We start from the raw sequence: 25,801 nt of genomic DNA, 5'->3' as shown, positions 1-25,801 counted from the left end.
GAGAATTATTATCATTGTATGCGGCTGTGTGTGAATCTCTTCTTTCAAGCGCGTGTTTCCTGCGGGATTCTATACTTCACAGCGTATATCACGGAATTGTCATAGTGTTGAATGAACCGGATTAAAATGTTAGGGGCCTAGTGAAGTTTAGTATAACCAGTTCTGATGACTTTCAAATAAGCCCTCAGGTTTTGAAAGACACTGGACACCATTGGTAACTGTCAAAGACATAGTCTTCACAGTTGGTGTATCTCAACATGCATAGCATAACAAACCTGTGAAAATTTGAGCTCAATCGATCGTCGAAGTTGCGAGATATTAATGAAAGAAAAACACCCCTGTCGCACCATGGTCACATGAAGTTGTGTGCTTTCAGATGCTTGATTTCAAGACCTCAAATTCCAAATCTGAGGTCTCAAAATTCTGAGGTCTCGAAATTCTGAGGTCTCGAAATTCTGAGGTCTCGAAATCAAGTTCGTGGAAAATTACTTCTTTCTCGAAAACTACGTCACTTTAGAGGGAGATGTTTCTCACAATGTGTTATACTATCAACCTCTCCCCATTACTCGTAATCAAGTTATTTTGAGTAATTACCAATAGTGTCCACTGCCTTTAAAGGTGATGGATACATTATGATTGACAGAGCTGACAAAACAGCCGCACACAGTTTCCATGCTTTGTGTGATCAACCAACCCTACACATGAAATAACAAACCTATGAACATGTGGGCTTAATTCGTTGTTATGTGTGAGTCAGGAGAAAATAGTTTTTGAAAACATGCACAATTTTAACACACATTGTCCTGATAAATTTGGGTTTAACATATAAAATCAGGTTTTCAGATACAGTTTTCTCGAATATGAGAAAAATGTCAGCAAACACTAATTGTTCTAATATGAACTTTATATATGGTATAAGCTTTCAGACTACAATTGATAGTTGAGGTTTTTATCCATACAAATATTATATATAATAATTTGGTTTGCGGTAACACCATGTGTGTATCTACTTGACAGGTAGAGTTTGTTCTTAGAGAACTGTCTTGCTTTATTTTACTACTTCGGAGTAGATGTTCGGGGGTTCGGGAGACTATTCAGTCACTTTTCGTCACTTTTTAAAGGTTATTCTTTTCTTCATTGGACTCCTTGTCCATGAAAACATGGGTTTAGACACAATTTTGAGCATGCTAGCCCTCTTTGTTGTCAAGATATGCATGTTTTTTCATTTTCAGCTAATGGTGGAAACTAAGTAACATAATTATGCAAATTTGACGGCTTTCCGCCACTTGGATTTTGGAGGACTTTTGATATGTTAAACTTGGGTGTTTATAGAACCCATAACCGTTGAAATCAATTCTGTTGCAATTTTTTCCAGGTCAAGCCAGTATTTCTGATAGATTGACTGGACTATTATACAACATTAGTCCAGCTCGTTGCTCATCACACATTAGTTGCTTTGGGATTTTAGCTCAGTTTTCGCGCTCCGTACTAAAACAATTTATAACTGCCCATTTATTTTGATTAACACAGGAACTGTCGCCAGCATGTCGCATCTTCTTAATAAGTCTGATGGAATGCAATTCCATTTTGTGCTAGTATTTTGATCTGTTTCGTGTCCCAGGACGACGGGTTGGCCTTCGGTGTAGTCCTGCTTCGGTGCACTATTTGAAGCGGGTTATATTATTAAATAGCACAATTTAAAAAAAATTACGCTGAGGAAGTTGTACAATAACTACTAAAGAATCAAAACAAGCCATTATGAATAGCCGTGTGGCCAACCATCTTTTAACTGTCCACTTCGTTGCACCAACAGTTACTGATAACTGCTTCGATACAGGCGACTAAAGCACTTGTGGAGTATACCATGGGAATGCATGCTAAAATAAACATGGGTTCTAATTTGACTGTAAAACTGTAACGACAAGAGCGCAACTTTTTAAAAGCAATTCTGTTTTGTTTTTATTTTCAATTAAAACTAAAGCTGAACTTAGGGTGGGTTCAATGCGTCCTATTGTCTTTGGATACGGAACCATAACTGGTCATAATTCCTAAGAGTAATCCTAAGTTAGGAAGAGTTACGGTGAAATCGACGGCTGGCCTCTGGATGGACCACATCACATTAACGGGAAGTTTGATGGCGTCATTTTACGGGGGAGAATAATTACGAACTATTGGGTTACAGTGAAACTTTATATAAGTATTAAACATGTAATCTGGTCAGACACATACACGCATGTTGTAATTCCTTCCTACACTGTAAAAAAATTGGGTAAAAAAATTCCCAACTTTTTACCCATTTAAGGGCGAATAGTGAACTCCTCCCAACTTTTGGGCAAAGTATTACCCATCAAAGTTGGGCGCTATGATTGCCAAATAATTGGGTAATATTTCATCATCAATAGTTGGGTATATTTTGGTAACCAACAGTTGGGTCATTTTTTTGTTTACCCATTTTCTGGGTATTTAATAATTATCAATTACCCACTTATTGGGCGATGATTTTATTCATGATCTAGTTAAAGTGTTTAACCATTTTCGGTGTTATCCAACAAATGGTGAATGTATATAACCCTTTGATTTACAGTTTCTCCTGTGATACGTCATACAACCAGGCATATAAAATATATTTTCCACGATGGCAAACGGTGGTGAGTTGTGACCTTGGCATCTCTCTCAAAATCGTGAGGGTGCTCAGTGGTTTGTAGATGCTGTGGAAGGTTAGTTTTTAACTAAATAAAGTTTTGACAGTTGCAGCGCAGTCGTGACAGTTGCAGCGCAAGCAATGCAGTGATAGTTCCATGCATGTATTTCATACACAAAGCAACACAACAACCACGCATACATGCCACAACCGGCGTTGCACATAATGGCATGATAAAACTGAAACTATCACAGTAGTGTCAATGTGTTGCTCGCTCTGCAATTGTCACGACTATATGTACGACTGAATAGAAAACACAACTTCATATTTAGTTAAAAACTCACCTTCAAATTGGATCTATAGCCACTGGACAACCCCGCTCGTCACAACCACTCCTCCACTCGCCATGTTGGAAAATATCTTTGTTCTACTGTTTAATGCCCAACTTTTTGGCAACTCTTTAATCGTAGTGCGCATGATCGGACGATTTTGACCAACTAATGTGCATAATTTTAACCAACAATCAAGATTAATTAAAATTACCAAAAAGTTGCCCAATAAATAAGCACAAGTGTAACCAACAGTTATGATGAATTCAGATTACGAAATATTTTCCCAACACTTGCCCAACTTTTGTTCCGCTTTTTAAACAAAGAATGGGCAAACAAAATGTTTGCCCAACAAGACCAATTATTTGTTTTGTTGGGCAATTATCGACCAATAATTGTTGAAGTTACTTTGCCCAACAAATGATTTGACCAACGTTTTTGCAGTGTATGAAAAAGGTAGGTTAAATGACAGATGTGGTGGTACCATTAAAATGGATGATATAGTCTTACACTTATAGAAAACAAACTATTATTTAGAGTGACATCAAAAATACAGTGAAATAGATTCAAATAGAAATGAACTTATCAACTAAATTCGTTCCCTATTAATTTTTAATCAAGTCCACGAGAGAAGAGACACCAATTTGTTAATACACCAAAATCGTTCACTTCAAACGACTGTTTTTCTCATTATAGTCTGTTTTTAATGTCGCCTCCAATTCAGTTGTTATGAATATCAAATATTTTGTTATTTTCAAGGTAAGTTATTGGATATCATTACTGGTGGAAAATCACATTACATGGGACTGCAGACCGTATGTGTTCGTAACAGCACCAGGCGCACCAGTGCACTGAACTATAAGATGAAGTTACATTATTGCGTTCCTTCAGCACGTTCCTTCAATTGCTGATGTGCTATAATCTGAATGCAATTATTTTACAAAATACCTTCTGAAATCATTGCAATGTTCAGGAAGATGAAAGGCCTGCTGTTGTTTGTTCCTATTCTTATTTAAAGGCAGTGGACACTATTGGTAATTACTCAAAATAATTATTGGCATAAAACCTTTCTGGGTGACGAGTAATGTGGAGAGGTTGATGGTATAAAACATTGTGAGAAACGGCTCCCTCTGAAGTGCCATAGTTTTCGCGAAAGAAGTAATTTTCCACGAACTTGATTTCAAGACCTCAGATTTAGAACTTGAGGTCTCGAAATCAACCGTCTAAACGCACGCAACTTCGTATGACAAGGACTAATTTTCTTTCATTATTATCTCGCAACTTCGATGACCGATTGAGCTCAAATTTTATCAAGTTTGTTATTTTATGCATCTGTTGAGATACACTAACTGTGAATGCTAGTCTTTGACAATTACCAATAGTGTCCACTGTCTTTAAGCTCCTCGTTGGCTTATCCGAAACCTAAACAAAACCAGCTGATTTCGGTTGCTACAACAAAACATAAACAAAGTGTTTATGCTCAAAATTGTACATGCTTTTCCACTACCACACAACAGATTTCAAAAGCCCAAACTTTCACAAGTTTTTTGGTTTAATATTTTTATGGTTGACCTAAGATTTATGTTCTAAATATGAAAACTATGTAGGTCATAACTCCCAAGACGTCAAAGGAGGTATGAGTTTTTTGTCAATGGGTCTGTGTAGTAAATTATCACTCAGTCATTTTCAACACTCACTCATTGACTCCCGCCACATTTTTAACTTTAAGAAACTTTAGTCAAGACGCACGTGGGCCTGATAAAACATCACGAACATTAATAGGATAAGGGTTCGATGACATACAGGAGAATCGAACCTTCGGTGTACACAAATCCACGTGAATACGTGATAAAGAACTGTGATACCGCAATAAAGGACTGTGAATACGTAATAAAGGATAATTGTGAAAAGGATCGTGAATACGTAGAAATTGTTAAAACGTAATAATGGATTGTGAATACGTAATTAATTCAGGATTATGAATCATTAATAAAGGATTGTGAATACGTAATACAGGATGGTGAATACGTAATTCAGGTTTATGAATACTTAATAAAGAATTGTGAATTCGTAATTAAGGATTGTGAATACGTAATAAAGGATTGTGAATTCGTAATTAAGGATTGTGAATACGTAATAAAGGAGTGTGAATACGTAGTAAAGGATTGTGAATACTTAGTAAAGGATTGCGAAAACGTAGTAACGAATTGTGAATACGTAATAAAGGATTGTGAATACGTAATACAGGATTGTGAATATATTAAAATTTCCTTTCGTTGTCCTTTAAACAAATTGTTGGTGTACTAGATACTAGTTTTCATTTTGCATATTGGTGCAGAACCAGTTGCATGCATTGGGCCACAAAGCAGTTTGATTGGTAGTTGGTACCCCAACTCGCATATAACAACAACAAAATTTACAGAAGCAAAGTAAAGACAAATTTACCAAGTTTACATCTGTCCTAGTTTCAAGAAGATGCACTTTCATTGTAAAAGTGCACTTCGTTTTAACGTAGACCACTTCATTTCCAATCAACCTAAATCAGAGAACATTTATTTCAAAACTAATTGTCATTAACTACGGGGGAAAGGTATAGTCGACAAGATGCCTAGGTTAAACGATTTCACATGCACTCTGATTTGATGAGATCTACATTCCGTGGCTGGGAAAGATGAAGTCATTCAAAGAACTATCAATTCAATTAGCATGGATACATGCAAAAGGTTTAATGTCTGTCCGTATGTTTGGTGTATGTTTCATTACTATGCTGTGCGATTTTTCAAAGCTTTATTCAAAGTCATGTTCGAAGGGGCCCATCGCATAACCCAACCCATTCTCATGAAAACTCTCTAAAAGTTTCTTCTGAACTAATTTTCATTTCAGTAATATTTGAAGGTCTTTCTATGTTTTAAACACATTGCCTTAATGGGGGTGTAACGACAGAAATCAGCCGTGTTGTTTTATGTGTTTTTTGTTGTTGTTTTTCAGATACAGTTTTCTCGAATACAACTTAATTTTAAGAAGGATTTATTTTTTCATAGAGATAATTGCCTCTGTCCGTAGTATGCTATCCATAATCAGTGGCTTAAAAATAATAATTCTGTTTTTTTACCTGGGTGGGTGGGGGTTGATGCGCAAAAAGTACTTTATCATCATTGACTAGCAATAATCAGAGACGTCCAATTATTACTCAAAATAAAAAACGATCTGTTGTTTTCTTCTTGAGAATCTAACTAGTATAAATTCCAAAAATAATGGGCAGATGTTTTGACCCTTAGCAGGGTCTTTCTCAAAGACTATTAATGAAAACACATTCAACATGAACAGAATGCTTTTGTAACAGAATCAGTCAAATGGAAATAAATGAAAAGAGAGAGAGGGGCAAAATGCACTCAGAATTGTTTCCCATTTTAACATGACCTTGTATATGAGTGACTTTTGTTGAAGAAGACACTCAAGCAAAATGGCTTGCTTCAAAGTTACCTAAAATAAGCTCAAACTTATAGACCATGTGAACTTTCTTTACAATAAGTGTGACCTTGTACATTCTTTGAGTATTCTGGCAGGCACAATACTGCACAGGTCATATGGGAAAGTTGACATTTTGTGTCATAACTTCCACATAAATCCAAGAACTATGAAAGTAAAAGCTGTACATTTTTTGAGTTGTGTCCCCTTTCATCATATCAAAAGTTGATAAGAATTATAGACAGTGCAATTTCATAAAACATAAGATTTTATGACTCCTTCCATTATGATGTGTACAAATCGTGCCTGCAGGAAGTCCAGGCTCTGTGGCTCTTTTGTAAGCATGTAATGTCACAGGTCACATCGTCTATACAGCTATAGATTTTATAAAGTGATATTTTGGCTCTTTACACTTCAGGAACCACTGACAAACATGTGGCCCCCTTCTCATTCCAGAGGGAGGGGGTCACCTGAGTTTATGAGCATTAACAAAACAGTCAATTTTACATTTCATGAACAACTGACAGACATGGGTGCACCATCTTGTTCCAGGGGGTTACTTAGGTTTATGAGCATTAGAAAACAACGAACCTGACAAGGGGCCCTAAATGTCTTGAACTTAGTAAGGCTTTTTGGTTTGAAAATACACATCAATTTCACGCCGAATGTCACCAATAAAGGTACCTGTTCCCCGAGCGTCTTCGTCTTCGCTTCGCAGCACTGCAGTCGCCCACTCGGGTAGCTAACAGGCTGGTCTTTAGCTCAGGCAGACAGACGACTGTTTCATTCATAGATGTATTATCCTTATGGAAGGTATACGTTTGGTATTGGTATTAAATATTGACTTCAAAATTAATGGCAAGGAAGTCTTTCAGCAAGAAGCCTTTACAACAGTAATTGATACTTAAAGCACTTTGAGAAACATTCCATTTCGAAGTAGAAACTACTTGGAAATAGTCATCACCCTACAGTCATGATCAGCTTTTATGCCCCGAATTTTAATCTGAGAAGCGTTACTGCAGTTACCCTTCCCAAATCGTATATTACTATTCCTATTCTCTCTGCCTGTTTCGCACCGCAATATCGGCGATTAATCTAAAAAAAAAAAAAACGCGATCATTTTTTTTAAATGAAATTTTAGTTTTATTGTATACGTTTACATAGGGTGCAGTCAAACAGTTGAAACTAAGATACTTTTCCTTCAATAAGTGAGTGAAAACGAGCAAACTCAAATGGATGCCTTGCTCATACTTGCACTAAGTTTGGATTTATACTGTATACCTCCAATCTGTTGCGCGATACATTGGTGTGCAGTGCGTGATCAGAAGGGGTATGGGCGGGGCTTGAGCCCAGAACACTCTGTCACCTCTGACGTATTCCAAGAGTGCACAAGCATCAGCTTATCACTTTAGTAACAAAATATACATTGATTTATTTGTCATGGCTTATAGCTGTGAAGGTGATTACCAAACATTCTTCCCTTTCAGAGAAATGTAAATGAAACTACTGACCCCCCCCCCAAATAAGCAACAATGCACCTCTTGTGCCCAGCGAAAAAATGGCCCGAAACAGAGACTTATTACCATGTGAGAGTTACACCAATAACGTTGGTGTCCTGAACAGACATGTTTAGTTAATTGCAGATTTATGATTGCTAACAAATGTTGATGCTGATTACTCCTAGTATACAAATATTGACTGCTTCGAGTGCTATGGTTAAAACTATGACTCCCGAGGTGATCCCCGGAGCGTTCTATTATCCCGAGGCGAAGCCGAGGGAAAATAGAACGTTCCGGGGATCACCGAGGGAGTCATAGTTTTTAACCATTGCACGAGTAAAAGCAGTCAATATTTGTTTTATAATACCCCAAACATTTCTAAATACTGTACTATTATTATTAAGTTACAGACCTGAATGCTACAACCCACGGACGACGCGAATACAGATTGCAAACACTTTTACTTACTGTGGTGTTGCATGTAGTGTCGTGCAATCCGAAATGGTTACAGACTATTAATTTATCATCCTCGTACACGCAACGGACGTCTGGGTACTGCATGGCAAACCGACGCACTATCACACGGCCGTCGTCTAGCAAAACTAAGACATGTCATGTGACGCGCTCTAAACCAATGAGCAGGCAGAATACTTGCAAGGGGTGTTATAGTATAAAACATTGTGAGAAGCGGCTCCCTCTAAAAAGTAACGTAGTTTTTGAGAAAGAAGTAATTTTTCAGTAACATAATTATTTGATTTGATTTCGAGACCTCAGAATTAAATCTTGCGGTTTCGAAATCAAGCATCTGAAAGCACACAACTTCGTGCGACAAGGGTGTTTTTTCTTACATTATTTTCTCGCAACTTCGACGACCCATTGTGTTCAAATTTGCCAGGTTTGTTATTTTTGCGTATGTTGAGATGCACCAAGTAAAAAGACTGGTCTTTCACAATTGTCAAACGTGTTCGATGCCTTTAAACTATAGCTGCATAAATATTTACTTAAAGGGATGGTAATCTATCTTTAAAATTAATGGAAATACTAAACTTAGTTAGTACAGCAGCTTTCGACAATAAAAAGCATTTTGCGAAAAATTGCAACTCGAAGTAATGCGGTTACGGAAAAAGATGTGTTTTTCTGTGCTTTGTGCTTTTTGTGCTTAATGGCTTTACGAAACTGGGTCCAGGTCATTCTTTGCATTTGCACTAGATTCCGCAAACTTCTTATTTGAATCCGCAGGCCGATTCCCACGTTTACCAACGTGGGCCACACATTAGATAAAATTGACATGTTTTCTTTTCTTCAATGTCTACTACATTACAACATGTTTTGCATACAAAATATTAGTTGAACTTATGCATACCAAATGAATGTTGTGCACAGCTTTTGAAGGGTAGATTATTTACACACATGGTATAACATCCTTCCAAGTTACTACAAAATATTTTTGACTGAAAATACATAATATTTCGAGGGTGGTTAATTCGGTTTTACGAATTGCAATTTTTTAGCAGTTCGAGGCAACGCGGTCTGCTCACCGTTGAACATGAGTTTTAATAGGTCTTGCCGACAGTTGAAACTCGGGGTAGGGTCGTCAAATTTAGCTTTCGTTTTTCGGGGCAGTCACCAATGCACCCATGCGAAGAGGTCAATACAACAGTGTTTTACATTACAGCTCACCCCCCCCCCCCCCCCAACAATATACAGCAGAGTCCAATGATACATTTGTCAGTTAAAGACAAATACAGGATCAGTAAGTATCGATCAGTTGATTGATTATAGTTTCGATAGGAAAACCCACTGATAAAAAAAGGTAATCAGTCCGAACTAGTACTAGTCTAAGCATTAATGTCATTTTGTTCTGCTAATTTTAATGTACCAATCGAATATGGGGGAATGTTTTCCTTTTATACAGTCCACCTTTCATCGCTCATGTCTAATTGAAATAAAATAAATACTTACCCTGGCTGCATAAAGACACTTCGAGACGTGAAAATCAAGCTAAAAAACAAAGACAAAACAAAAATTGAATCGTTGATTCTTCTATATTTTTAAAGGCAGTGAACACTATTGGTAATTACTCAACATAATTATTAGCATAAAACCTTTATTGGTGACGAGTAAAGGGGAGAGGTTCATGATATAAAACATTGTGAGAAACGGCTCCCTCTGAAGTGCCATAGTTTTCGATAAGGAAGTAATTTTCCACGAATTTGATTTCGAGACCTCAGATTTAGAACTTGAGGTCTCGAAATCAACCATCTAAACTCACACAACTGTGTGTGACAAGGGTGATTTTTCTTTCATTATTAAATTTGATGACCGATTGAGCTCAAATTTTCACAGGTTTGTTATTTTATGCATATGTTTAGATACACTAACTGTGAAGGCTAGAATTTGACAATTACCAATAGTGTCCACTGCCTTTTTGTATATGACTTCGTTTCAGAGGGGAAATATTTCCAGACTTTAGAGACAGTGGACACTATTCTAAACATGCATTATAGCTAACAAACCTGTGAAAATTTGAGCTCAATTGGTCGTCGAAGTTGCGAGATATGAATTAAATAAAAAACAGCCTTGTCACACGAAGTTGTGTGCTTTCAGATGCTTGATTTCGAGACCTCGAATTCTAAACTTGAGGTCTCGAAATCAAATTCGTGGAAAATTACTTCGCACTCGAAAACTACGTCACTTCAGAGGGAGCCGTTTCTCATAATGTTTTATAATATCCCTCCCCCATTACTCGTTCCAAAGTGAGGTTTTATGCTGATAATTATTTTGAGTAATTACCATTAGTGTCCACTGCCTTAAAGAATGGTGCTAAAACATAAATTTCATATCAATAGGCTTCAATCCTAAAATGATACAATGTTGCTGTTATCCTTACGAATCATGGAATAGTACTATTACGTTCAATAAATTGTTGTACTTAATATTTGAACGGTGTCCCTGAAGGGACATAGTGTCATATTATGTGCAGATGTTTTCGATTTTTTAGTGTGCAATTCCAGACGTCACTCCGGGGCCTGCTTGGGCCCATGTACTTTTATGTCATAATGTGCAAATTAAGTTCTAGTCATAAACGCAAGTGTTTCCTATAATCGGGTGTCTCCGGAATGCTCGACTGACAGGCTCCATTTTATTTGCCATGATTCAGCTAAAACTTGACCTATAATGTGCGGCATTGTATATTCCAGAATAAGCTCTTAACCCCAATACTTAGGGGTTCAAAGGGAAATAATAGCATACGTCCTAATCAGTTGAAAGCCATGTTTTTGTGTACGAAATGTGTTAGGGTTAATCTGTTTTAGTGTCCAGTTCTCAAATTCAATTTTGTATTATTATGTTGTTGGGGAAAATTCAATATTAACCAACTGGGGAAGGGACCCATAGGAGCCACATGGGATCAGCACGTGTAGGAAAAAATGCAGTAAGATTTTTTTTTTACAAAATGTCTGAATTGGCGAATAATTATGAGCCACCGTATAATTGAGTTTGCAACTATTTGACGATATCCATGTGGAGTTCTTGTAGAGTAATCCATCATGAGATTGTACACGGGAAAGGGCATTTAGGTTGGCAATCGTGTTTTGGTAAGCATAATTTTGTTGCACTTAGCTATACTATGTGCTTAACAGAAAGGCAGACAGGCCGCCAACTCATACATCCAACGACTGTGGGCCGACCATCGCTTCAAATTGTTCCAATATTCAGGTCTAAAAATTTAAATCTTAGCTGTTAAAAGAACACAAAATACTTCCAAAACAATTATATTGTTGTTGATTTTGTATCACCCCTTGATGTTAATTTTGAATCTCTCTTGGGTATGTATTTTGTGACAACACTCATGGTGTCAATGTTCAACACCCCAGTTTTTGCAGCGTGCTTCGTGTCATCGTAAAAAACGGTAGGCCGTGCTTCTTTCTTTTATAATGTTGTGATAACGCAGTACATGGAAGAGTCGTCTGTAAAAGGGCAGTTGTGTGACGGGGGCAATTTGTCACGGGGAGTACGTTGCTTGCCTCCCCGGCCGTCCACTCCTAATGAAGCCCACACCAAGGTCCCGGGTTTGTTTAAGGGCCACAGGTTGCCGTCCCGTCACTAACCTGCTCGCGTTTCTTGGCCCTGATTAAGCAATTGATCAATCAGCTAAAAGTTGAAGATCCCCCACACAAATGCCCATTACCTGTCCAGGCCACTTTATGCCGGATTGCACGATGCCTTTTAAAGAATTATCCCTCGCTTTGAAACACAAGTTGGTTTAATTAAACATCCTTTTGGCATTGATACGGCATCTGTCATGTACGTGTGATGTGTGATAGATGCGTGTTGTAGGCCGGGAGCCATTAAAGGTATGAACAATATCGTAGTGAGCAAAATGGCCTGCCCTACTGCCCACCTACTCGACGGGAGACGGTTTGGACGGGGGAAGCGTCGAAATGGGGAAGCTTGGACGGGGAGAGTGCCAGGCAAAAAGGACGGCCTCGCTGCGAAAGAGTTTGTCCTGTACTCAACATTGTGCGACTGTTGTCACGCAAATCCCTGTTGTGACGTAATGATTGGTTCCGATGTCAGACCATGGAACTATCAAGCGCATAATAAGCACGACAAATCTAGGCTTAGCAGATTAAGGTCCCAAGCGAAAATACCGTGTCACATGCACATCATGTAACTGGTTTACTGATTACTTTTGCTTAGCAGAAAGAAGCTTGTTCGGTTCTGTTATGGCTCTTTTTTAACATCAGTCTTACCATAGTCGCCATTACTGCCAAAAGCCCCTTCACATTTTATTTAATGATTTTGTTGTAAAAATCTTCAGATAAGAACATGCAAAAAATAGTTTAAAACTTGAGGTCTCGAAATCAAATTCATGGAAAATTACTTCTTTCTCGAAACTACGTCACTTCAGAGAGAGCCGTTTCTCACAATGTTTTCAACTATCAACAGCTACCCATTACTCATTACCAATCGAGGTTTATGCTGATAATTATTTTGAGTAATTACTAAGCGCTCGCAAATAGTGTCCACTTCCTTTAATTGCCTGACGTTTCGACACTGGTAGAGTCTTTATAACGGAATGAAAAGGAAACGAGAAGAAATAAAGCTCATGTAGCCTACCTTTTAAAACAAATTGTCCGGATCAGACAAGAGCACTAACAAACTGCCATCATTGATGTTTCAGACCAAATAAATTCAAAATTACAATTTTTTTAAACAAAATTTTTACAATATACAAAATGTAAAACTTACATGTTTGAAACGCTCAGTTTTCAAGGTACGAGAAAAGTCTTACTTATTAGTTCATCGCAAATATCGCCCTCATAAACATCCCATACTGCTCCAACCTGCTTTATTTTATTCCTATGTGGAATTACTATCGTACGTGGGGTAGCGGCAAATGCAAGAGGTTCAAATAATTGCTCCCCATACAACATCCAAAATAATTACTGAATCCATGTCTTGTTCGATATAAATTACTTACATCAAAATATTGAAATTGATTGTCATCGTGTGAGTAGGTCATATTCAGGATGCAACCTTGCCGTTGAGAATGACAATTTAATAGATATTAAAGAGAGTTGAAAATGGGTCAACATAATTTAATGAGCATTTCTTATACAGCAGTTAATATCCTTGCCGGTGAGTGCTCTATATTTCGACAACCCTATGTTATTATAAATACAACTATCTATGAACTATAAAAAATACATCATATTATGAGAAAGAACTGTGTGAGGTTAAAAATAAATATAGGATGCATATTATTGATACTTCGCCGTGTGAAACGGAACAGTCCAAATTTTAGCTCGTGATTATAAAAATTGTGCAATATTGTAGTAATTACCTACGCATCCAATATTTGTAAGAACACATAAGGTTTGGTTGGATTTATCATGTACGTACACAAAGTTTTGACTTATCGTGTACGTAGACGTAAAGACAGGTGGTGACAATACGCTCCCGTATCTGACAAACGCAACACCTGGTTGCGCCAGGTAGCTGTGACAGTCCGCAACAAATCGATTGGTTTGGGCGGTTCTACGGCCCCTTTGATGGACCATAGAGAATGATGATGATGATGATCTGACAAACAGTGCCCCCCCCCCCTCTCAAAATTGATAGCTCGCTACAACTTCGCAAAATCCGCCCTGACAAGTAAAACACCTCCACGAATGAGCCTAAGTCCAATCGGTCATTAGGTGATCGGTCTTTTTCTCACTCTGTGTGCCGCGTCTATGAAATAAATTAATGTAAAATCATCGGTTTCTTTCATCCAATGTATTAAGGGGACGTATACCTTTGGTTTTTGGAACCATTCTATTTCGTTATCCTATACGTAAAAACCGAAACTCCAAAGCGGTTATATCCACACGGGAAGTGTAATCATCAACTTGAAAACTCAATTTGAGAAACGTTAACAATTAATACATACGGTACTCAATGTGAAATATTATATTAGTACGAGCGAAGCACAACTGCGAAGCGTCCTTTATTTATTAATATAGGACTCCTTTACTCTGGAGTGCTGGAACAGTATGGTAACATGGCAACATAAAGTATGAAACGTGACGCATAATTCACCAATCAAATGACAAGGAAATGCGGTACTAAATAAAATTATATTTCTGGTAGAGTTTAATATTGTTCATCTATTCACACTATCCAGTACAAACTCTCTAAAAAAAATAGAATGAGAAAATCAGTTTGGTTTGTACGGTGGTTTTGTTCACTATAGACTTTATTTTGTCATTAACTGCAACAAATATTATTCTGATTCACCTCGCAAGCCTAGAGCATACTAATTTGGGTGTCTAAAATTTGAGAGTGACAAATGAATTGGTTGAGTAGCGACCACCGAGCTTCAAGTAGGCAGCTGTGTCTGAGAAACACACATTCTTACACTCTTTCTTGGCTCATGCATGTATTTCAGTCAATTAGTCTACTTTCAAAACAAGCTCACTCCAAAACCGCACCAGAGCCCGAATTAATTTGTAGTCATTTTACCCCTATACAAATCACACGTCAAAAAGTATTGTAATGTCAGTCGTGTGAGCAAATCTCAGCACACTCAATCTCAAAAATGTATCCCAGCTCTATTGGATTCCATATTTTGTCCCTGCATTCAGCAGTTTCCCTTGGACTTTGTACACAAATTTCCTTGAAGAGAACCCCAGTCTTATGAATTACGATGGCGATCTTTTGTTTACCCCCTTTACATGTCCAGTGTGTTTTACAGAGTTAAAGAATATGGGTTTTTTTCTTATGTATCCAGAGTGTATGCAAAACAGGGAGCTGTGCCCTGTGGGTGCATATTAAGGAAGGGCCATTGTGGGTCAATATACCCCACAAAGGTTTTCGTTGTTCAACTTGGACTCCACAGAGAAATTCTCAGGAAAAGGAAATAATAGAACAACAATGTCAGGACCCCACAACTGATCCTTAAGGTTTGGTTTGTGGGTAGATATACATTACAGCAGGGACCTATGTAACAAAATAAAAGAGGTCATGAGTCCTCGGTATGGTGTGGAGGTCCCCAAATGGAAAGTTCGTACAAAACCACTGGGAGCTGTTGCCAAAAACTACAATAAACAACGTTGGACAAGAGGTTCCCAATTGCAGGTGTTTGTGTGTATGTTGTTAAGATGATGCCTCTTTATTATTTTAGTTAATTGGATAAGATTGGAAAGATAAGATACGGTAATTTACGACCTGCAAATTTTCTCGCACATGTAAAAATTAATAATAATTTGAAGTTGTACACGTAAGTTATAATAACACGAGTGTTATTGTATAGAATTTCAATAGCTCAAAGCTATACTTTGATAAACATAGACTCCACGACTGCATACATTCACTCAGTCTGTACGACTAATATTTATCGAGATGTTTTTTACACTCAATGAATAGTCACCTAAAGTGACATATGAGATGGTAATAAAAAAACAAAATTATAAGGGAAGTCTTGTAGTCTTTCCCCCAAGGCGCTTATGAACTCCTGAGAGTGTGGTGCCACTGATGAGATTAACCTGTTCAAAGGAGACTATTATTGTGAATGACTTTTAAGAAGAGTTCGATGTGGGGTTATGATTTGGGCTCATTCTTCAAGGCAGGGTATACTTTTGGTAGTAACTCAAAAAATTAATAACCATAACAACTTTCTTAGAAAAAAAGCACTGGAGAGCTGTTGATATTATAAGGCATTGTTAGAAACGACACCCTTTGAATCAAATAATTTTAGAGAGCATGGGCAATTTTTTGACAAAAAATTGAATCTAAGAAAGGCTTCCCATGTATCAAAAATCCACAATATGCAACAAGGATATTTTTTTCTTAGTATTTTCTTGCAACTTCGATGACCAAATGATACCACGTTTTCACACTTTTGTTATCTTCTGTTAGTATATGTTAGTATACATTGAGTGAGCTGCCATTCACTTAAAGATAGGGTCATGATGTGTTACGTTACACAAATTTTACAAGGCAAAATTAAAAAGTCAGGTGAAAAATTCAGCTGAATACAGTATTAAGCTTGCTGAGAAAACAGCAAACAAACTTTCGTTTCACACAAACGTCGAATTATTCATCCACGTTTGGGCTGACTGCAGCAGGTACAGCCACTCTGGCCGCAGCATTCGCGAACAGACACCAACCCGCGGAAATCTGAGAAACATGATTGAACCGTGACTCTCATTCAGATGTGGGGATTTTTTGGGGTAAATTCTTTCTCAAAATAGCTCATAAACAGCCGCAATTCTTCTCACCTAAGATACGTTTTGATGGTCATTTATTTGTGTGTTATAAGGCGGTGCAGTGCGGTGTAAAAACTACTTCTCAACTTGGCTTATGGATATACTTGTCCAACGTAGGACCTACTTCTCTATAATGATGATATTTCTTTCTTTTCAGCTGTGAAATTGTATATGTTTTAATATTCTTTATGAGAGATTGCTTGAATTGTACAGTTGACATATAAAGTGGTTATGGCTTCTATATTAGACCAAAAGATGGAGTTTTGACAAAACGTGTTTGCAATTTGAGCGATACTAAAACTTCCTTGGGCACATGTAGAAAACGCACAGTTTACTAGCCCCCATTTGGGTTAATTTTCTTTTACAGCTTATAAGTGCGAGGCATGTACTTCTATCTGTACATCATTTACAAAATCCAACAGCACCTAACGGATGGGCAAAAATACATTGCTAATAAAACGCTCGTGACACCATTTTAAAAACACGTTGCTCTGGGTACCTTTTGTGGGACACAAAACACAATATCCACAGATTTACATCAAACTCACACAGTTGAAGATAATGATGGGTGCTGTAGTTTTTGAGAAACGAGTAAAACAAGTAACGAAAATAGTTTTAGCATGTAAAACGTAATTTCATGACAACAATGTTTTACTCATTTCTCAAAAACTACAGCAGTTCATTGTTCATCAGCACTAATATTTTAAGGTAAATCTTTCACATGATCTTCAAATTGTGTAAGTTTAATGTAAATCTGTGGACATTGTGTTTTGTGTTACAAAAAGTAGAACTTTTAGTTTTGGAACAGTTCGATTGTTTTCATCCTAAACATGTATATATATTCAATGAAACTGGCATGTGGGAATTTCATATTCATTTGGTCGCGTTTTTGAGGTATCTCCGAAAATCCGAAGGCTTGCTAAGAATGAAAAACATCATCGTTTAATAAAGCTTACTGATTATGAATTTCATACATAGAACGATAATTTATTCTTTGAAAATATCTCTCTAAGAAAATGAAGTCACAGCAGCTGATTTCAAATATTACAACCTACTTGAGGATAATTATAATGAAAACTGTAAACATGGTTTTTTACTGTTCCATGACTCCACAAATAATTAAGTCACAAGTTTCACACGTTTAAATAAGAATGTATAAATCGGGTATAAATCAGACAACATGTCAGCCCTAACCAATGTGTAATGCCTTTACGAGCGTGTGTTCTGTCATGATCATGCTTGTTAAATAAGCAATGCGGTAAAGCTTTAAAATCTCACTTGTGATGGGGCTAGTCGGGTGCTTTGAGTACGATAAGATGGCAATTTGTCACCTGACTTTCAAGTATTGTGGAATCGGTGTATCTAATCAAGGATCTATTGGTGGTTAAACCGTGTAAGTAAATCGGGGAGATTTTGAAACTGGCAGAGATCTGCATACGGAGCTCTGGAGCGCCACCCATCATGCTATTTAAGTACTTATTTTAAATTTTCATACAGTTAAAACAATTGGATCAGGATTAACCCAGGGAAGCATCAAAGTAAGTTGTCATAAAAAAAGAGTCTTCCACATTTTTGAGACTGCCATATGATGACGTCACAAACGTAAGATGTCGACATCCTGAGATGATTTATCTCTTGATGTCAACAAACTGAAGTAAGATGTTGACTATAAACAATCTCAATCTGAAAACATCCTGAACGTAGGATGTCGAATTCCCGAGATAATTAATCATGAGATGATAACATCCTGAGTATGCTATCAATAGACATAGCTAGCCAATTAAACGCACTGGACAATATTGGTAATCTCAAGATAATTGCTAACACAAAAGCTTCCTTTGTAAGGGCAATGGAGAGACGTTGATTAGTATAAAACATTGTGAGAAACGGCTCCCTCTGCTGAAGTAACGTATAGTTCCTTAGAGTTTCTCACTAAAATGTTCGAATTGAATAAAAGACCTCAGGTGACGTCTCGAATTCAAGACACCTGTGAAAGCAACTTGTGCAACAAGTGTTTTTCTTCCATTATTCTCTCGCATGCTGTGATTGAACCCAGTTTTTAGTATTGAGCAATAATTATTTGCAAATGATTCACAAAATAAACCTTAGTATTGTAAAGAGTGTATGTGGAATGGTCTAATGCGCATGTGCAACTTTCATCCAATGATTGTTTGCTTTGTGTCCACCAGTTTCAACTCAATTTTTGAATATTTGTATGTACCTTATTTTACAAACTGTGATTATCAGGCATAGTTTCCAGATTTGGTTGGCAAACATTTGGGCTGTGGTTGCAATATAGAAAGGTCTATATGGAATAGTGCACGCGTTATGTGCGCGCTCTGTGTACGTGTGCGCGACTCTCAGCAATTGCATTTCACGCATGCAGGTTTAATCAACTTTGGCGACCAATGCAGGGGGTCTATTGTTTTTATAATTTTTTGCACCGTTAAGATTACAGCGTGATGTTGTGTACTATCTTGCAGCACCATTTTCTGTTTCTTTCTCTGAATGCCTTGCTCATTTGTGACAAGAGGTATCGATACAGCGCGCTGCCCATGGGAGCGAGGTTGATGCATAACCCGACTCCGGGTACGATTCAAACCCTGGATTATGAACAAATCTTCCAGCACAAACATGTAAGATCGCACATTTCCATAGTAACGATGCGATAAAAACCAGACATGGATCACAGTGCATTATGGTGTTGAATGTATTGGGCTGGATTGTGTCACCATGGGGCAAGGTTTGACGAGAGTGTCTGTAAATGAAGCAATTAAAATGCAACAGAGACAAGACGTACGAGGGCCGAGAAAAGGACTGAAGATGTGAATTATTTCCACACTTTCGACATAATTATTGTACTTTTATTTTAAAGGCAAAGTATGCATTTGGAACTGTTCGATTGTTTAAATCCTGCATAAAGTAAAACTAACCTACGAAAATTAATTTCAAAAGGTGGTATAGTTTTTGAGGTAGCGCCAGAAATGGATCAGTTATGTTCCCGTAAGAATACAAACAATCCGTAATTGGAATACATACTTTTTAAGTTTTCAGATAGAGTCGTCTTGAATATGACTTCACTTGTGACTTCAAGGAGAAATGTTTTACCAGAAAAAAAATGTTCCTATTAGGGCCTGTAAACTTCATGTCAGTAAGCTAAGACTGAAACTAAACAATGATATTTTTTATCGTATATCAATCCATACAAACTCTACTTTTGCCACGATTCGGAGAACTCATAAGGCGTACACGCATACCCAACTTGAAACTCATTACTTAACATTGATCATGTGGACATGTCAATACAATCAATCATTCAGTTTCAAGTATGAATACAGTATATAGCTTTAATTGAAACCCAAAGTTTGTATGAATTGCAATACAAACAGTGTGTAATACTGATTAATGTCCACTATTGTTGTGCAGAACAATTTCCAGATCCTTCATTTTATCTGTGCCCAACTTCACGGTGCTGCAAAATGTAGCTAAGCAAAATAAAATTATGCTTACCAGATTAAGGTTTTCAGCCAAATGATCGTGTTACATGTACAATACGTGACTGGTATCATAAAAAACGGTACAAGGAAGCCGGCCCGTAAATGGGGGGGGGGGGGCAAGATTCAAATATGCTAGTGAGAAAATACCTATTTTTCATAAACTACGTTACTTCAGAGGGGTTCGTTTCTCATAATGTTTTATACTATCAACAACTCTGCATTACTTGTTAGTCGATACCAAGTAAGTTTTTACGATAAAATAATTTGTATAAATTTAGAGCAATTAAACGTATCTAATATCTTTAAGCCCTACCCTACAGAACTAAGAACAAGGATTGGAAAGTTGGGCAAGCATCCTCTCTAATCATGTCTCGCAACACAACAATTAGACCCGCTAATGATTCACAAAAATAGACAACGAAAAAACTCTTTATCGCAGTCATCTTTGACACAGAACAGACAAGTTTTAGAATTTAAGTTGTCTGGACTATATTGGTCTAGAAAATATTCGAGTTTGATTGACAGCGTATGGGATTTGAGTTCCAGATAGATTTTAGAATGCATGAAGTAGTTCACGTTACAGATGATCGCGGACTTTACTGGTGAGTGAGTAGATAGGCCGAAGTAATGCAGAGATATTGAGTGGGACTGATGCACGTCAAATAGGAGTTGATGATAGGTCAAAAGGTGGGGGATATTTCACACTCGGAGACATGTTTGTTTTAATATCAAAGGGGGGTAAATGATGGGTGCTTAAAGACCGTTTTGATATACGTCTGTGGCAATAATAAGCCGGGGTCTTTGAGAGTAAAGTCTAATGCTGAGCCATAATGCCCATCGGTAAATTCCTCCATGTTCAGCACACAAACACCGTAATTACAGGTTTTAAACAATATAGTTTGCGGCCATGATATTCTTCAATCATGTCAAAATGTAAGAACATGGTCCTATAGTTATAGATTGTACACAAAAAAAGAGTTGTGGGATACACGCTTAGGTCTAACATAATAATTATTTTTGTTAGCTGGGCGTTGTTTGAAATAGAAGTTAAAACGTGGTGACGAAATGCACAATGTCTAGGTGGCAACAGGTATAGGGAAAGGCAGCAAATGTGGGTGTTTTGTTTGCGAAATATTAATTCGTTCCATCGAAATTTTGGTAGAACACTCGTACTACTCGAGGGGTCGCGGGTGCGAATCCGTCATCGCCATTTACGGTTGTTTTGTCTTTGTTTAGCTGGTCGTGCAATATGAGCACGAACACCTCTGTTTTGTTCTGTTTTAATTTTTAAAGGCAGTGGACACTACTGGGAATTACTAGCCTAGTAATTACTCAGGATAATTATTAGCATAAACGCTTACTTGGTAACGAGTAATGGGGAGAGGATGATAGTACAAAAAACTGTGAGAAACGGCTCCTTCTGGAGTAACGTAGTTTTCGAGAAAGAAGTAATTTTCCACGAGTTTGATTTCGAGACCTCAGATTTAGAATTTGAGGTCTCGATATCAAGCATCTGAAAGCACACAACTACGTATGAAAATGGTGTTTTTTCTTGTATTATTATCTCGCAACTTCGATGACCGATGGAGCTCAATTTTCAAAGGTTTGTTATTTTATGCAAATGTTGAGATACACCAAGTGAGAAGACTGGTCTTTGACAATTACCAATAGTGTCCAGTGGTTTCCAATAATAATGACAACATTGTCATAATTTTTTTATTCAACATTTTTGTAACCAAAACTCATCATTAATATTTTTCTTATCATAAATATCAATATAATTTCTAATTGTGAAACTTTGTCAAAATCGATCCGTGCGCTTGGATGGTTAAAAGAATGTGCCGTTTGTAGTGGTATTGGAAAAAGCACATGTTATTGTGTCTCAGGAAGGCCATCGTGTCACTACCGTTGTAATCCTTTAAACTTATTTCAGTGTGACTCAAAATGAAACTGAATTTAATCTTAACATCAGACAATGAACCTTTTAACACTAAGACGGGACTTGACCATATTGCCAATGACGTCATGATGGCGTCATCACGTTTCGAATGATGATTAAACCAGAGTGTTTTTTAATACAATTCATAACTCCTGAATCACATGTGGGTTTTCAACAACCCATATATCATCCGAAAGTTATCAAAAATAGACATGTTTCAAAGATATGACCCTAATTTGATTTTGTCGTTGACTAAAAACTATTAAAAAAGTAAGATTTTCAGGTTGAAAGGTAAAAATGACATCATCATTTAATGACATCGTTATTTGGTGACGTGATTTACATGTACCTTGTTTGTGTATGTATGGAACAAAAACTGACTTTGAAAGGTGCTGTTGTTGTTGTTGTTGTTGTTGTTGTTGTTGTTGCTGTTGCTGTTGCTGTTGTTGTTGCTGTTGCTGTTGCTGTTGCTGCTGCTGCTGCTGCTGCTGCTGCTGCTGCTGCTGCTGCTGCTGCTGGTGTTTTTGTTGTTGTTGTTGCTGTTGGTGCTGCTGCTGTTGCTGTTTTTGTTGTTGTTTTTGTTGTTGTTGTTGTTGTTGTTGTTGTTGTTGTTGTTGTTGTTGTTGTTGTTGTTGTTGTTGTTGTTGTTGTTGTTGTTGTTGTTGTTGTTGTTGTTGTTGTTGTTGTTGTTGTTGTTGTTGTTGTTGTTGTTGTTGTTGTTGTTGTTGTTGTTGTTGTTGTTTTGGACTTTGTTTTCGTCTTTAGTCTGTTTTCCGCCTTTCCCACTTATTTGAGGTCAGTTTTATCTTAAAAATGTGTTCTGTGTCAACAAACAAAATGGTGTCAACATTGCTTATTGTGTGTATTCTGAAGCACGATCACTATGTAATCCACTTGGCACTTATACTGTGCCTCTGACCTGACTAAAAACTGGGAACTGACCTGAAATACAAAATAAAATGGCTAATACTTGATTCGAACTCACGACAGCTCGAATACATACGAGCATAAGAGTTAATGTTACCAACCTTGTTTGTGTGCGGTCCTTTTCATGGCATTCGTCTTTTGCTCTGTAGACTTTTGTAGTGGGGCCAGGTCAGTCGTTGTCTGTAGATTGATAAAATTAATATTAATAATATTAATATTTCACTTTATTTTTTATTTGTAGATCTAGGAAAAACATAAAAATGTGTCCGATTAAAGTGACTTAGTTTTCGTGAAAGAAGTAATTTTCCACGAATTTGATTTCGAGACCTCAGATTTAGAATTTGAGGTCTCGAAATCAAGCGTCTGAAAGCACACAACTTCATGTGTGACAAGGGCGTTTTTTCTTTCATAGTTATCTCGCTTCTTCGACGACCGATTGAGCTCAAATTTTTACAAGTTTGTTATTTTATGCATATGTTGAGATACACCAGCTTTGAAGACTATGTCTTTGACAATTACCAATAGTGTCCACAGCCTTTCAGCTATGTTGGCTAATGCTGCACACAGAGGTTGCCGTATTAAGTCATAAATGCCGCGGCCTTCTCAGAGATAATTCACAGCGATTTTCAACAGAGGGCGGTATTCGTTTTTAAAGGATTTGCTTTTGACTCACAGACGTAAAGGTTCTTTATGTCTGTGTTTTGACACGACAGGTGGAAAAGTTTAAATTAAAAAACAAATATTCAAATAATAATATTTAAAAGTCTTATCTTTTCATATTGACTGTAAGAACTCTTTTGGAAAGAGTGTAATTATTGAAGAAGGTAAAATATGGGCATAAATGTATGCTCTCAAACAGTTCGGCGTGTCGCTTAGGAAAAGTAAAAATATTTGGTGTGTTTTTTTGTAACAGTGCATCCCATCCAATCCACCTAAAACAGGGGTTTTGTCACTACATGTAAATGGTATTTCGATAATACAAACGTTGTGATTTGTCATCTCACTCAAAGTATGCTACTTGGTACATGGTGAGTATCAAATACTAAACTATCACAAACAAATTTTTAAATGACACTAGAATAATATCAGGACTCGAATTTTTTCACCGGACTGCAGGCCCGGGGCCAGTGGTCTATGCCGGGCCGGGCCAGAGATATGACCGGACAAAGTATGTGGTCTTGTGTTTTTTTCAATTGGATAACAAAACATGTACGTGTACACCCTGTGTAATCTTGAAAACAAATTTAAAAAAAAAAACATTCCGTAATTCTTTTGAGTACTTTATACAATGTACATTAAAAGGCAATTATGGTATTAAACTTCCTCACATTACAGTGCGTTTAAGTAATGGTATTTAAAATAATAATTTGATTCTTGTCATGTGTTCAAACAATTCTGATCCATTCAACATTTTGAGCTACAAGCCTTGTGGTGTTGTGTATTTCGTACCCCGGGTTTCAAGCCCTGATTATATTAAAACTCAACCCAAACTTCACATAGAATGTATTTTGCACATTATTTTGGTAAAGAAGACCCAAACTTTTAAAGCCATTGGACCCTTTCGGTTCAGAAAAAAAAAATTCACAGATTTACAAATAACTTACAGGGTTTACAGAAGCAATGGTGAAAGACTTCTCTTGAAATATTATTCCATGAAATGCTTTACTTTTTGAGAAAACAGCAAAACAATATAAATTCTCGTTAACGAGAATTACGGATTTATTTTAAACACATGTCATGACACGGCGAAACGCGCGGAAACAAGGACGGGTTATTCCGTTGTTTTCTCCCGACTCCGATGACCGATTGAGCCTAAATTTTCACAGGTTTGTTATTTGATATAGAAGTTGTGGTACACAAAGTGTGGGCCTTGGACAACACTGTTTACCGAAAGGGGTCCAATGGCTTTAATGGGTAAATAATTATAATTAATGATGAATGAAAAAGTGGTGGCAGGATACGGAAACTTTCCCCAACTACTCACCATACGTACAAACATGTACAAAAAGGAACACCATGGTTCAAAACTGTGGTACTCCAAAATGCATAGTCGAAAAACAGTTCGCCATCACTGGTTTAACTTATTGAAATAGCTAGGTACATGAACATGTACCGTTCCGCACTCATGTTGTGCTCCTTTTGTAGAAAATCTACACGTGTATACTACATTATGTAATACAATGTCACACACACGTTCTTGACAACAATACAAGCTACAGCTCTCAATTGTATCAGACGATAGGGCTATCTCAGTTTGTATACTGCACTGCGTACGGCAAACTAAATTGTGTCAAACGCAATGCATCAAAAACGCAAATGAACTCCCCTGCTCTTCTAGCCTTTTTGAGGTATGGTGGACACTATTATTATAGGAGTGCACTGTTTCTTTGGTGTCTACATACAAATTCACCCAAACCAAGTAGGCCCTAGTCATTATTGTCGACACCATACCTCAAATTTTACTCAATAGCGCAACATTTTTTATGAACACAAACAAAATGTCTATTTTGTACTTACAGTGCGTGTTGACATCTGATAGACCAACTCGTGTAGGCTGCACTCCGTCGACCTGGTCACTGACAGGTTTTCGGACATTTTGATAAAGATACATGCCACCCATCTTATCACCGTAGTTCCACATAATACGGATACAACTCTCAGCTCATATTCAACATATTATATAATTCACGGACGTTTTTCACGGACGTTTTCAAGTCTTCCCGCTTCCAAATTTGCAAAACATGTCAA

General features: G+C 37.2%; 1 long non-coding RNA gene across 1 annotated transcript; it reads right to left on the bottom strand.

Moving 5' to 3' along the window:
• Window positions 1-9,899: 9,899 nt before the first annotated feature.
• Window positions 9,900-25,742, bottom strand: LOC139949527 (uncharacterized). The gene is made up of 3 exons (XR_011787556.1): window positions 25,571-25,742; window positions 23,155-23,233; window positions 9,900-9,938 (listed from the first exon to the last, which is right to left on the bottom strand). It is a non-coding gene; the product is annotated as an uncharacterized lncRNA (long non-coding RNA).
• Window positions 25,743-25,801: the final 59 nt, after the last annotated feature.

Source organism: Asterias amurensis, chromosome 17 (genome assembly GCF_032118995.1).
Source record: "Asterias amurensis chromosome 17, ASM3211899v1".
Classification (NCBI taxonomy): domain Eukaryota; kingdom Metazoa; phylum Echinodermata; class Asteroidea; order Forcipulatida; family Asteriidae; genus Asterias; species Asterias amurensis.
The sequence above is the reverse complement of the archived record's forward strand: the minus strand, read 5'-3'. Positions and strand labels throughout refer to the sequence as shown.